The sequence below is a fragment of the Zingiber officinale genome, chromosome 7A, assembly GCF_018446385.1.
Source record: "Zingiber officinale cultivar Zhangliang chromosome 7A, Zo_v1.1, whole genome shotgun sequence".
Lineage (NCBI taxonomy): Eukaryota > Viridiplantae > Streptophyta > Magnoliopsida > Zingiberales > Zingiberaceae > Zingiber > Zingiber officinale.
Window position 1 is genome coordinate 60,573,181 of NC_055998.1, and position 14,949 is coordinate 60,588,129.

Genomic DNA, 14,949 nt, shown 5'->3' on the forward strand with positions numbered 1-14,949 from the left:
AGCCAGGTCTTGACAGACTGAAGCATAGGGATGTCCTTCCCAATGAGCAGTATATCATCCACATACAATATGAGGAAGACAACTATGTCCCCTATAACCTTCTTGTAGACACAAGGTTCATCTTCGTTCTTGATGAAACCAAACTGTTTGATTGCATCATCGAATCGAAGATTCCAGCTCCGAGAAGCTTGCTTTAGTCCATAAATGGACCTATGCAGCTTGCATACTCTACTAGTATGCTGTGAATCGACAAAACCCTCAGGTTGTGTCATGTATACATCCTCGAGTAGGTTTCCATTCAGAAACGTAGTTTTGACGTCCATCTGCCAGATCTCGTAATCGTGGTAAGCTGCAATAGCAAGCATGATCCGAATGGACTTAAACATCGCTACTGGAGAAAAGGTCTCATCATAGTCAATACCATGAATCTGCTTGAAACCTTTAGCTACCAAGCGACCCTTATAGATAAGTCCATCCATGTCAGTCTTTCTCTTAAAGACCCACTTACACCCTATGGGTTTTACCCCTTCAGGAGGATCAACCAAAGTCCATACTTGGTTGGTGTACATGGATTCCATCTCGGATCTCATGGCTTCTAGCCATTTCTCGGAATCTGGTCTCATCACAGCTTCCTAATAGGTGGTAGGCTCATCCTCTATGAGCACAACGTCATCATGGTCAAACAAGAGAAATGAGTATCTCTCAGGCTGACGACGTACCCTATCAGACTTGCGAAGAGGTATGTCTACTTAAACTGGTTGTTGTTCCTCAACTCTTTGTGGAACAACATCATCCACAACACTTTGTGGTTCCAGTTTAATTTCCATCGAGGCATCAGTGCTCTTGTTCGTATCTTGAACTTCTTCAAGATCGAACGCGCTCCCACTAGTCTTTCTATAAACAAGGTCCCTTTCTAGAAAGACCCCAGTCTTTGCCACAACTACCTTGTGCTGACTGGGAATGTAGAAGTAATATCCCTTAGTTTCCTTTGGATATCCAATAAAGTAGCACTTGTCGGATTTGGGTCCTAATTTGTCTGAGACTTGACATCTAACGTAAGCCTCACAACCCCAAATCCTCATGAAAGACACCTGGGCATCTCTCCCAGTCCATATCCTATATGGTGTCTTTATCACGGCCTTGGATGGAACTCGGTTGAGAATGAAAGTTGCCGTGTCTAGAGCATATCCCCATAGATATGTTGAAAGATCTGTGTGACTTATCATAGATCGTACCATATCTAATAAGGTACGATTCCTCCGTTCGGATACACCATTCCACTGTGGTGTTCCAGGAGGAGTGAGTTGGGATAGAATCTCACACTCAGCTAGATAGTCACGGAACTCATAGCTAAGGTATTCTCCACCTCGATCGGATCGAAGTATCTTAATACTCTTGCCAAGCTGGTTCTGTACTTCATTCTTGAATTCTTTGAACTTTTCAAAGGATTCAGACTTATGTGTCATCAAATACACATAACCATATCTACTGAAGTCATCAGTAAACGTGATGAAGTATCTATAATCGCCTCTAGAAGCGACATTGAAAGGGCCACATACATCACTATGTATGAGTTCTAACAAATCAGTCGCTCTCTCGCTGTGCCCACTAAAGGGAGTCTTGGTCATCTTGCCTCGTAGGCATGACTCGCATATCTCATATGATTCAAAATCAAATGAGTCCAGCAAACCATCCTTATGGAGCTGGGATAAGCGCTTGTCATTGACCTAAGCGACAGTGCCAAAGATAGGTGTGGTTCATATCGTTCGATTTGAACCTCTTGGTACTAATGTTATAGATTAGAGCTCTCAAGGTCTAGAATATAGAGTCCGTTCATCACAGGTGCACTACAATAGAACATATCGTTTAAATAGACAGAACAACATTTGTTCTTTATTATAAACGAGAATCCTTTCTTGTCCAAACAAGAAACTGATATAATGTTCTTAGTCAATGCAGGCACATAACAACAATCGTCTAACTCTAGTATAAGCCCAGAGGGCAGAGATAGAAAATAAGTCCCTACAGCAACAGAAGCAACCCGTGCTCCATTGCCTACTCGTAGGTCTATCTCGCCCTTTGTCAATGCTCTGCTATTTCTCAGTGCTTGTACATTAGTACAAATGTGCGAAGCACATCCGGTATCTAATACCCACGACGAAGAAATAGAGAGGTTGACTTCTATAACATTTATACCTGAAGTAGAAATCTTATTTCTCTTCTTGTTAAGATCTTCCAAGTATCCTGTGAAGTTCCTCTTCCAGTGCCCTGCTTGTCCTTGATATAGTTGACAAAGATGTTCAACCATATCGTAAGCACACATCAACTCATGTTGCTTCTGAAGCTCAGAGTTCATGGTTGCGAGCATTAGACAGGACACATCTAATGCGTCATCTTGATGCTTCTTGTAAGCATCCCGGTCAGCTCGCGTGGCAGTGGCAGGAGGAGCCTCCGGAATGGGCTGCTCCAGAACGTATAGTTTACGTTCCTGAGTGAGAACTATTCTCAGGTTCCTATACCAGTCTAGAAAATTTTCTCCGTTGAGCTTGTCCTTCTTAAGGACAGAACGCAGGGAGAAAGAGTTCGTATTCGACGTCATGGTTATCTACAACAGAAAAATTTGCAGAAATAAATATCATATTCTTTTAAAATCATTTAATTAGGCCTTTAATTAAATGATGCTCCCACTGAATTCTATAATTCTTGTGGGACAAGATCCACATCATACTAACCCTTGAGTTAGCTTTGGCTAATACGCCCAAGGCTTAGTATGATCGGTAGGTAACAATTACTAATTACATCTCTATGCAACTCTTGTTTATAAAATCAATATCCGCATTTATATTAAAACTCGAGTTAGCTTTGGCTAATATGCCCGAGAGTTAATATAGATGTGATTTTGACCTATCTTTTCCAACCGTTGGAAGAATGCCTATAGTTGACTCGATCTAACCGAGCAACTAGGAATACTCAATCTAATTGAGTTTATATTTACCGATGCGTTGATAGGTGGGACCAAGATTGTCCCTCCGTACCCTACCAAGATAATATGTATTGCTCTGCTTTGGCAGATTCAACAATACATGTGATCGAGGTAGTGATAGGTATCACGGCACGGTTAGGCATTTAGAGTTGATTCGATCGAGATCTAATCTAATCGAAAAGGATGCATCTTGTGCACGACTTAGATCTAATCTAATCGCAAGGGTGCATCATGTGCACGACTTAGATCTAATCTAATCGCAAGGGTGCATCATGTGCACGACTTAGATCTAATCTAATCGTAAGGCACTAATTAATTAATTACTTATTAAACATGCATCATATACATAAGCAATTAACTAATTAATCTATTTGTGATTTAGTCATGGCCCTACTATGATCCTCTCAAGCCAATGAGAAGATCGAATGGTCAACCTAGGGTCAACAGCTTCTCCAAGCTCCTCCCTTTGACCACCTTGTGTTGCTCGTGCCCGCCTCGGAACTCCGTCTCGTGTGGACCCTCCACCGCTCCAATTTGTACATTACAATTTGAAACTCGAGTTACATTCGAGTCTAAATCTAATTTACAACCAGAATATATGAGAAAGGCACGACGCGCAGGTCGCGAAAAATAAAACATACAACACGCGCAAACACATAACGGCACGCAGGCCGTATTATGAATTACAACACAATCCAATCATATTGGGTTTTTGGGCCATGACTATCACAAAATTAATATATAATTCAAAATTATATATTTTTCATAATTTTCTATAATTTTAAAATTAATTTTTTACAATTTTTACGAGTAAAATTTCCCGGCGGTCCCGTTTAGCGGTTTCGAGCGCAATCGCGGAACGGATCCCCTTCCGAGGCCAGGGGCAGCGCCCCTACTCGTGATCTAACCATCGCAAGGGTTCCTTTGCGATCCAACAGCGCCCAAACTCGCTGTCCCAAAACGATTTGGGTCGAGACATTGCCGTTTCGGAAAAATCTTCCCGGCAGGTTCGTTTTTAGCGATTTCGGGTGCAATCACGGAGCAAATCCCCTTGCGGGGTTTGGGGCAGTACCCCTACCCACGATCTAACCATCGTGAGTTGCTCCTTTGCGATCTAATGGCACCCAAGCCCGCTGTCCCAAACGGATTTGGGGCAAAACGAAGCCGTTTAAGGAAAAACTTCCCGGTAGCCGAAGCCTACAAGTGCCGAGATACTTGTGCTTCGCTTCAACGGAAAAATTACCCATAAAAACATAAAAAACTAAATTTTACAGAAAATCACAGAAGGTTTAGTTTTCATAAAACCAAAAAATTAAACTCGTACAAGCCTTGCACGTGGCTCTGATACCACTGTTGGGTTTTTCGGGCTGCGAAAACCGCTTTTCGCGTCGCGGAAATCCCGAATCACCCAAAGCCGTAGATCCGTGCAAGGAAAAATGAATGAAATACAAGTACGAGTTTCAAAACTTTAGATCTACTCCTAGATCTACATGTTAAGAATTTTACCCTTGAAGCGTGCCCTCACAAATCCCGCTCGTCCAACGGTACGCCGGATCTTGAGAGTGTCAACGTAGACACTCCTCTAATGATATCCACACAAACAAGGAGTGTCTCTCACACTCAAAGGATGGAGAAGAGAGCCTCAAGTATGCTAGCACTTTCTAGAGCTCTCGGATGGGATTTGAAAGGAAGAAATAGAGAGGATGCAAAGGAATCTCTTACACTCAAGAAGTATTATCCTCCTTTGTGACCTTCACCCTTCCTTTTTGTTGGAACCCACTCAACCACCTTCTCTTTTCATCAAAAGCTCTCGGCAACCACAAGAGAAGAGAAGGAAGAAGCAAGGAAGAAGATGAGACAATTACCACACATCAATACACACTAAATGAAAACCATTTCACCCTTTAGTGTGGCCGGCCACACACATAACTCCCTCATTTAATGTGGTCGGCCACATTAAATGGAATGGGAGGTGTTGTAACCTCCATGAGGTGACACACCTCATGAGGTGGAGATGATGTGGCAAGGTTAGTCATGCCATGTAGGATGATTCAACCTTCATGATGTGGCAATGCATCAAGTCAAACTTGATGTTTCAACTTCCATTTGGTCAAGTCAAATTGACCAATTCTCTTCCTTGTTGAGTCAAATCCAACCTTTGATTCAAGTCCATTTCAATTTAATGAATCTCAATTCATTAATATAAATTGACTCAATGAATCAAATTTAAATTAGACACATTCAACAATTGAATCTAATTGAGTCTAACTCAATAAGTCTAATTTGAATTAATCCGAATCTAATCCTTGGTGCATCATATGAACCTAATCCAATTGGTTCATCATATGAACCTAGTCTCCATCCACTTGTTCTTTGTGTGTGACCCAATAGGTTCTTGTAACGTTGGCAATGTTTCTAAACTCCTTTAGAAACATAAGCAATGAGCGGCATCTAGCAATACATCATTGCTACCCAAGTTACAAGAATGTTGAGATCCAACATCACCTTGTGACTATTAATTGTGACTCCTCACAATATATGACAAGTGTCCTTCTATCCTAGACATCTAGATTGATCAATGTAAGGCATAGACCGTGTCATCCTCTGACCAATCTAAATCTTGAACTCCAAGTAGACTCACTCAATCAAATGAGCTCAATATCTCATATTGACTCATTTGGGTATGGCCATACACTTCGTGGTCTTACTCTATCAAGAATATCGATGTCACTCCCGTCATATAGGAGGGATAGATCCCATCTACATCACTCACATCCCTCTGCATAATTCGTTACATACCCAGTAATCGCCTTTATAGTCCACCCAGTTACGGGTGACGTTTGACGAAACCAAAGTACATAACTCCTTATGTAGGGATCCATGGTGACTTCAGGTCTAAGGACTAATAGTCATACTAATAGCCACATGAGAAAGTATATGACACTCATATAACGATCCATGATACTTTCTCATGGCGGGTCATTCAGTATACATTCTCCAATGTATACCCATGTGTCAACTTGATATCTCCATATCCATGACTTGTGAGATCAAGTCATCGAGTTGACCTACATGCTAGTCTTTTTGCATTAACATTGTCCCTGAATGTTAATACTCGACTAGGAATGATTTAGAGTAGTGTTCCCTATATCATCTCACTATCGGTTCAACTAACCGATTGATATAGGTGAGAACCATCTACTCAAGGACATTATTATACTTAGTTTATTTGGCACCAATACAAGTAAGTATAATAACTAAAATCCAAATGCCTTTATTTATATAGAATATGATACAATAAGTCCAAAATACAATCATCAAATGATTGGCTCTAGGGCTCTAGCTAACACCTTGAAGGTTAAAGATTGTAAGATACTTTTTTTGGAAAGGTATGTTTGCCATGAAAAATCTTTTGTGGAGTCATTTATATTTTTTATAGCAGTTACTTGTTTTGATTTTATGTGCTGGGAATCAGAAAATGTATAGTAAGTTTTTAATGGACATCTAGAAGGATTTTCATCTTCTAAATGATAGTCAATGTTTCTTTTTTTTCAATCATTAATTGTCATTCTAGTCTGTATTAATCAATCTTCTATAGCATATTCAGGATTAGAATATGGATATTCTCAATCTGTTAATTCACCATCTAAGAAGCAACAATCAAAATACAAGCTTACTTTTATCGACCTATTAACATGGCCCAAGATTGACTTTGTTAACACTTTTCCAAACACTGGAAGCATCTACCTCACCATCCACCATATCCAAGCTTACTTTGTAAATTTTATCCATCAAGTCTTTGTTTATTTTAGCTACAAATAAAAGTAACTTCTTTTGACAGTGCTGGGTCCCATTAATTGATATATTTTCCTTTAACTGTATAAGAAAATACAAGCTGTGCCCTTGCAGGTGGTTGCTGCAGTTGACTTCAAGGCAAGAAGGCCTGAGATCCCAAGTATTGTAAATAGACATGTGGCTGCCATAATTGAGTCCTGTTGGGCCAGGTATAGATTTCTATTGCCTGATGCAGGCATGGTTATTAAATATTAACATACTTCTTCACTCGTGCTTCCCCACACACTAACTTAAATCACATGTTGAGCTTCAGCGAGCCATGGAAAAGGCCTTCTTTTTCTAGTATCATGGAATCCTTGAAGCCTCTAATCAAGACTCAGTCACCTCAACCGTTACATTCTGATATGTCTAGTATCCAATAGCCAGATGATTGCATATTCCTAAGAGAGATGTGTATTGTATCTATTCTACTTGTCAAAAAGGGTCCCCTTCAAATTTTGCCTGTCAGAGGATCAGGTGCTTTTCAATTTCTACAGTAATGTTCTTGTATGCCCATATTTGGTCAAGAAAAAAAAATCTCCACATTTATCTACAAAAAACATCTGTCTTGAAGTAGCATTTTGTTTAACAGATCATATTGATTTGGTTTGTTTGCAGTGCCAATGAAGCTGCTGCCAGTTTTCATTGCATCACCGCCAACACGTTTGATCTAATCAGCTATAGATATTTTTCAGTAAATTGAAGTTCCATTCGCGTTTATATGTATATTTTGTTTAACCCAGGTGCATTATATTTTTATCCGAGCTTACATTGAAAAAAGCTTATTAGGAAAGAGCACAAGCCTTTTGAGGTTGTGTTGCAATTTCAAAGTGATATCAGCATGGAACTTGTATATTGCTAGCCTTTTACCGTCAGTTATCTAATCAAATGTGTGCATTCTGAAGGTTGGCTTTTTAGGGTGTATAAGTTGTGCTTTCAATTTCCTCGGTAGGCGAGAACTAGAGGAAGACGGTCTACTTTTAGGATTAGTCCAGCGAAGTAACACCCCGAGTTCCATCCACCATATCCAAGCTTACTTTGTAAATTTTACAAACATGTAAATTTTAATACAAGAAGTTAGCTTGTATTTGTCAAAAGACTTGATGGATGTTTCTCTCTTCTAATATGTAAATTTGCTATTTTGTGATACGACGTTAGCTAAGTATGGATTTTTTTTCTCTCTGATATCATATTAGTCCCCCCTACAATTATTGTACCAGTTCCTAATATATCATACTTTCACATGGTCTACTTTTCATGTTTGCCATGTTTTGTGGTGGCTCTTATCTTTCAAGGAAATTTCATGTCGTTTGACAACATATAATTATAAGAGACTGTTATCATATCTAATTTAACTATCATTTCATTCTTGATGAGCCAAGGAAATCAAATCGGTTGCAAGGAATAGCAGTACAAAATCTAAGATATATAAAATTTCAGACTTATTTGATTTCATTTTTTAATTAGTCAAGACCTTGCCCAACTCTTCATCACAGCATAGTCAATTTCATTCTTGTTATCATTGGGCAACATGTGTATTCATTGTGGTATTTTGTGTGAACTTTTCAGACTGGCAAACTACTGAAGGAGGCAGATAAAGAAATTGGTCATCAGAAAACGATTACCTCCCTATCAAAATCTGCAGATGACTCTCATTTTCTAACAGGCTCATCAGATAAGTTTGCCAAGGTGACAACCACTTTTATCTAGAGTTTTTTATCTCACACTTCAATTTTTTGTTTACTTCATAAATTTCATTTATCTCACACTGTTACATCTATGCCGAATTTAGAAGAATTAGTGTTGTTTGTACGTTTCGACTCCACTTTTTCTTTGTCCATTCTATCACAATCAATAAAATCTTAGAAATATGAAAGGAGTTTTATGTGCTGGTGTATGCATAAGGTTTACTTTATTTATCCATTACCTTTTTGAGCAATTCTGGTTCTTTTCTTCTCATACTCGCCCATTAGAGTAGTCTGAGGATTGAATTTTGTTACTTAATGAGGGCATTTCTAGGATGTAGTTCTGCTGCAGATAAATATCTGGAATTTCTTAAGATGACCTGGGGACAAGTTCTTATTCTTTGTTTGGTGAATTAGTGTATTTTTCTTTGATCATATTTTAAGTGTTGCAAATTTGTTGTTTCAGAAGTTCCAGGTGCTGAAGTTTTGGTATCTGTTTATATTTTGGGTTAAGTTTCTAATATGTATATATGTATTTTGCCAAAAAAAAATCTGAAAGACATCTAAAGATTCTTGTCAAAAGTTTAGTTTTTTTCTGTAGTTGTTAATTCCTGTCAAAGTTTTGACCATTGAACTGTGGTAAAGGAAATAATAAAAGAGTTATTTTGAGAACTTGCAAGATGCATATATACACTAATTATATTTTTTTGTGTAGTTTTCACTAGATTTTGACTATCATCAATGTTGAGAAGGAGATTAGAAGGAGCAAATTACTTGGTGGATAGAGAATGCCTCAATTGACAATATGGTGGTTCGCAGAATCTGGAGTGTGGACAATCTGTTAAGGTTGTCTTTAATCAGATTTCGATTGTGCTACTAGAGATTCATAAATGAATATTTGTCAATCTAATCAGCTGGTTTGGCTTAAGAATAAGATCAGTAATAGCCAACCAAAGTCTAGTAAAAATGCCCTCAAAAGTAACTAGAGTGGCCGAAAAGAGGGAATTAGAATTGGAGAAAGAGATGGAGATTATTAAGGATATCAATGTATATATTAGTCTCTTTCTCTCTTTCCTAAAAACTTAGCTTTTAGGATAAATAGTCAGCCAATCAAATTTGAGAGAAAAAGAGAGGAGAACCTTCACTAGTGCAATTGGCGACCATGCACCACTCTTGTTGTCCGTTGTGCTGTAAGGCAGAGTTGACGGATGTAAGTGAGATATGTTAGGATCTTTATGTTCTTGAATTTGGGATCGTTTCCAAGGTTTTTCTGAAGTAAAATTGCTGCTTAGGATCTCAGCGTCCTATCATAATCGATGTTTCTGAGTTTTGTGACCTAGTGCCCTATGATTACAGTAATTGGCTAGTTTGCATAAAGAAAATTCCCTGCTCTTGATAAGAAAGAAGACCATTAAATAGCTTCCTGATTGTGAATACTTCATTACTTGTAAATTAACCAGATATACACTTTTCAGTTGATCTGTTACAGTAAAAGCCAGTAATAGAAACTAGTTAATCATCCAAATCTCCTGTACAGAGATTTAGACCCCCATCTTCATGCACATGGCTAACTGTACTGATGATGCAACATAGAAATAGGTAATTTGTTGCAGTTCCACTTAATTAACACTTTCACTGCATATCAACCCACCTTGTGTTTGTCTGCTTCATTGATTGCGTGGTGATGGTGAATTTTATAGCTTTTGCTCCTTATTGTATTTATGTCTATTAGCCATGTGTATACAAAGGGCACAGTTGCATTCTTGCTTATGAGATTTGGAAGATGGCATCAAAGGTAGTACAATAAATAGTATATCTCTTCATTTGCTTGTTAACAATGAACATTTTCTTTGTTTTCTATGCTTCCTTCACTGGATTTGTTGTGTAGTCATATTTCTTTGTTCAACCATTATCATGCCTAGTAATTTGTTGTATGATGCTGTTGGTTCTTATCAATCTCTGTACTTTAATTAGAAGGAGCAAATTATCTATGTTATATTCTAAGCAGCATATACTAAGTGTCATATATGAAAGTTTTAGATTTTACAATGATTTTTTTGTGCTAAATTGCATATGTATATGTGTATCGGTGTGTATGCGGATGCGCGCAATTATCCTTCAATGAATTAAGCATTATGAACAATAGTCTTCCACAGCATCCTTTAAAAACTCAGTATTCTATTTTATTTGATACATGTACACATTTGTTTTAGTTATTTGACATATGGTGGATTATTGGATCCTGATCATGAATTAACTTTGTATAAAGTATTGTAGATTATCTTTGTTGCAAGTATCAATTAGAAAGGGACTTTCTTTGGTTTAGATATTTTACATTCCAAATTTAATTTATTGGTAGTTCTCATTGCAAAATCAGACTGAAAAGCTTTCAAAATGCTTGATTTGAAGTGTTAGAAGGATAGAGATCAGAAAAACTAGACTGGCCTCATTAGAGCTAGAGCAGATATTTGGAAAAAAAATAAATAAATCAAAATTGCATCTTTACCATTTCCAGCTTTCAAAATTGCATCTTTACTAATATATTATTTATGTGTTTTTACAGTTTACAAATCTCAAGTACTCCAAAGTTGAAATTGATGAAGTGCGGTTCGAGTGGGCTGAATGCATGCTAGATTACATTTGAAGTGCGGTTCTACCTTTATGTGTTGTTAAAAGAATGTTCTACCTTGATTCTGATATCTATTAGCTTTTGATGTAAAAAGAATGTTTGGATATTTTATGGATACTGTTGTAAGAAGATTATTTATGTAATTTGTAAATATTTGTGTATTTTATGGATACTGTTGAATGAAGAATATTTATATAATTTGTGAATATTTGTGTTTTTTTTTGTTACTGTCAGTTTTTCAATGTTTCAGAAATCAAATTTGTGCTGTTAAAAAATACCCATATTACATCGGTTTTCCACTGCTGCAAAATCGGTGTTATTAACTAATATTACATCGGTCGTATACCGCTGCCAAAACTGGTGTTATTAACATATAATATTACATCGGTTTTACACCGTTGATGAAACGGTGTCGTTAAGTGATACTACACCGGTTAATAACCGATTCGAACACTGGTGTCGTTAAGTGATACTACATCGGTTTTAACCCGATGTCTAAAATGACAGACCTTTTACATCGGCTTCATAGACATCGGTCGAAAATGTAATAGACACCGGTGGAAAATCGATGTCTATGAGGGTTTTTGTTGTAGTGTTAGTTCATTCAAAAATGATTAGTTCATTTTAATATGTGTTTCATTCATATTTAATGATTAGTTTATGTGAAAATAATTAGTTCATTTTAATATAAGATTAGTTCATATGAAAATGATTAGTTCATTAGATGGGATGTGTGTAATATAATTGATCAATATTGATTAGATTGGCACATACAAATGATGAGTAGAAACATAGTTATCACTTGATTTTGTAAACCAATTCTAATTTATTCTGAGTTAATAATTAATTATAAGCATATGAAATATATTAAAATAATAAATAATGTATTTATTATGTAGATTATGGCACCTAAAAATATCATAGTTGAACTCAATAAAGGAGAAAAATTATATGGGGATAACTATAAAATATGGTACCTCAAGATATAATACGTTCTTGAGGAGAAAAAAGTTTTAGAGGTTGTAAATCAATTCATGGATGAATCGGCTGATGGTTCTACATCACAGCACATGTAACACCCCACCCTACTCACTACTGGACTGTGAGGGCAGAGCGCTACTAGACTACTAACTTTACTTAACTAACATTGCACACATGTTGATAGTAATTCCTAAAACTCTCGGAGAACTCAAAACATACAATTAACTAGCAGCGGAAGACTAAATTACTTATCTAATACATTCTACTCAACTCTTTGTTAATAAATTCTTATGCTAAATCCCAAGGCTTCTATAGTCCAGGCATCACACATCCATCCGCACCTCCTTGTCGCCTTCCTTTACTATAGCTTTTCCTTTCATTTATCTGCAGTAAGAGGAAATGCATCTATAAGCAAAATTGCTTAGTAAGCGTTATCTAACTCACAAAACTCAAGTATGCATGTAAGCTGAAAGAAATCTAGAAACTAAATGCTCATCTAATAGCAAACGAAACATATCATACTGAAATACTAAACATGGAAGCAAATCTAAACAACATGTCAGTATATAAGAAAGCTAAACTTGCTGAATTTTAAACTTATGTGAAGCTTATTTCTTTTGTTTAAAAACTTATACTTTAATACTTCAAAATAATAATCAACTTTCTTCTTGGGCCCGACAACTGTACTTGCTATGCGCGCATCCCTAACTAGACCCGAGATAGCTGGTCCCGAATCTAGTAGGGTTTACTAGGTTATCTAAACCTAGGGACGACTATGGGAGCCAAGCCCAAGGACAACTGAGAGTCCTGCATATTAGGTTATCTAAACCTAGGGACGACTATGGGAGCCCAACCCAAGGACAACTGAGAGTCCAGTATAGTGCCACTGATAAAAGTAAAATACTTGTTATCTTTTAATACTTCTAATATATAATGCCTCGGCATTTTAACGAGCACCTTGTGTGCCAAAATCCCTAAAGTCTTGACTTTGGGATCTACTTAAGGCCTTGGCCTTTTTATTTCTTTTCTTTATCTTTCTTATACTTGTTAATACCTCTAATAAAAGAATGCTTCTTTAAAAACTGAAATATTTAAACAAATTCTAACTTTAAAATGCATAAACAAAAATCTGCATACTATGCTAATCAAAATTCTGCATACTATTCTAATCAAGATTCTGCATTCTATGCTACACTATTTCTGCATACTATGCAAACATAAAATCTGCACAATAAGCTTAATTAAAATCTGCACTATAAGCCAACATAAAAATCTGCACTATAAGCTTAATTAAAATCTGTACTATAGGCTTAATTAAAAATCTGCACTATAAGCGCTTAATTAAAATCTACAATATAAGCTCTACATAAAAATCTGCACTATAAACTTAATTAAAATCTGTACTATAGGCTTAATTAAAATTCTGCACTATAAGCGCTTAATTAAAATCTGCAATATAAGCTCTACATAAAAATCTGCATTATAAGCTTAATTAAAATCTGCACTATAGGCTTAATTAAAAATCTGCACTATAAGCGCTTAATTAAAATCTGCAATATAAGCTCTATATAAAAATCTGCATTATAAGCTTAATTAAAATCTGCACTATAGGATAAATTAAAAATCTGCACTATAAGCGCTTAATTAAAATCTGCAATATAAGCTCTACATAAAAATCTGCATTATAAGCTTAATTAAAATCTACACTATAGACTTAATTAAAAATCTGTACTATAAGCGCTTAATTAAAATCTGCAATATAAGCTCTACATAAAAATCTGCATTATAAACTTAATTAAAATATGCACTATAAGCCTACATAAAAATCTGCACTATAAGCTTAACTAAAATCTGCACTATAGGCTTATTTGAAAATCTGCACTACAAGCTTAATTAAAATCTGCACTATAAGCCTACATAAAAATCTTCACTATAAGCTTAATTAAAATCTGCACTATAGGCTTAATTAAAAATCTGCACTATAAGCGCTTCTCATGCTTCGAATTCAAGAAGAACAAATGTCTAAAACTACTCCTACTGCAGGTGAGAAGCACTTACCTTGATTCTTGGACTCACAACCGAACAAAAAAGGGCTTCTAGGACCTTGGCCGGCCGTCGGAGATGATGCCCTAACTCCCTTTCGTTTTCTGCCCGGGCTCCGCCATCGTATGCAGAAGAGAAGGAGAGAATGGTTTAAGTCATGGGAAAACAGAGCATCAACTTATCCCTTTTTATAACTTAATATTTCTGTTAACTCCTTAAATAAATTCGCTATCTTTTCTAAACAGACAAATCCAACATCAACTTATCCCTTTTATAATTCAATATTCTGTTAATTATCTTAAATAAATTCGCTACCTTTTCTAAACAGACAAATCCAACATCAACTTATCCCTTTTATAATATTCTGTTAACTATCTTAAATAAATTCGCTACCTTTTCTAAACAGACAAATTCAAGATCAACTTATCCTTTTTATAATCCAATATTCTGTTAACTATCTTAAATAAATTAGCTGCCTTTTTTAAACAGAAAAATCCGTTTGCCCACCTGGTCAGCTGGGTTTTGACCGAGTCAAAGGTCGTGGGTTCAATTCTCGGCTTGGACATTTTTTTGTCGAAACTTCCTTCGTTTAGTAAAAATACCAAACGACCTCCAAAAATTACATAAAAAATACTCTAAAAATTTCTAAAAATCCCTAGAATATTTCTATATCATTTTTAAATATTTTTAAATTACTTTTAGGACTCTAATTGAGGAAATTTGGATCGTTACAATTCCTCATATCTTATAAAAAGTTCGTCCTCAAACTTAGAATAAGTCTATTGTATCTTATC

At 36.3% G+C, this 14,949-nt stretch overlaps 1 long non-coding RNA gene across 1 annotated transcript; it reads left to right on the forward strand.

Annotated features, from left to right (window-relative positions):
• Positions 1 to 6,900: 6,900 nt before the first annotated feature.
• LOC122001437 lies at positions 6,901 to 7,721 on the forward strand. The gene is made up of 3 exons (XR_006117365.1): positions 6,901 to 6,987; positions 7,092 to 7,294; positions 7,436 to 7,721. It is a non-coding gene; the product is annotated as an uncharacterized LOC122001437 (long non-coding RNA).
• The last annotated feature ends 7,228 nt before the right edge of the window (positions 7,722 to 14,949 follow it).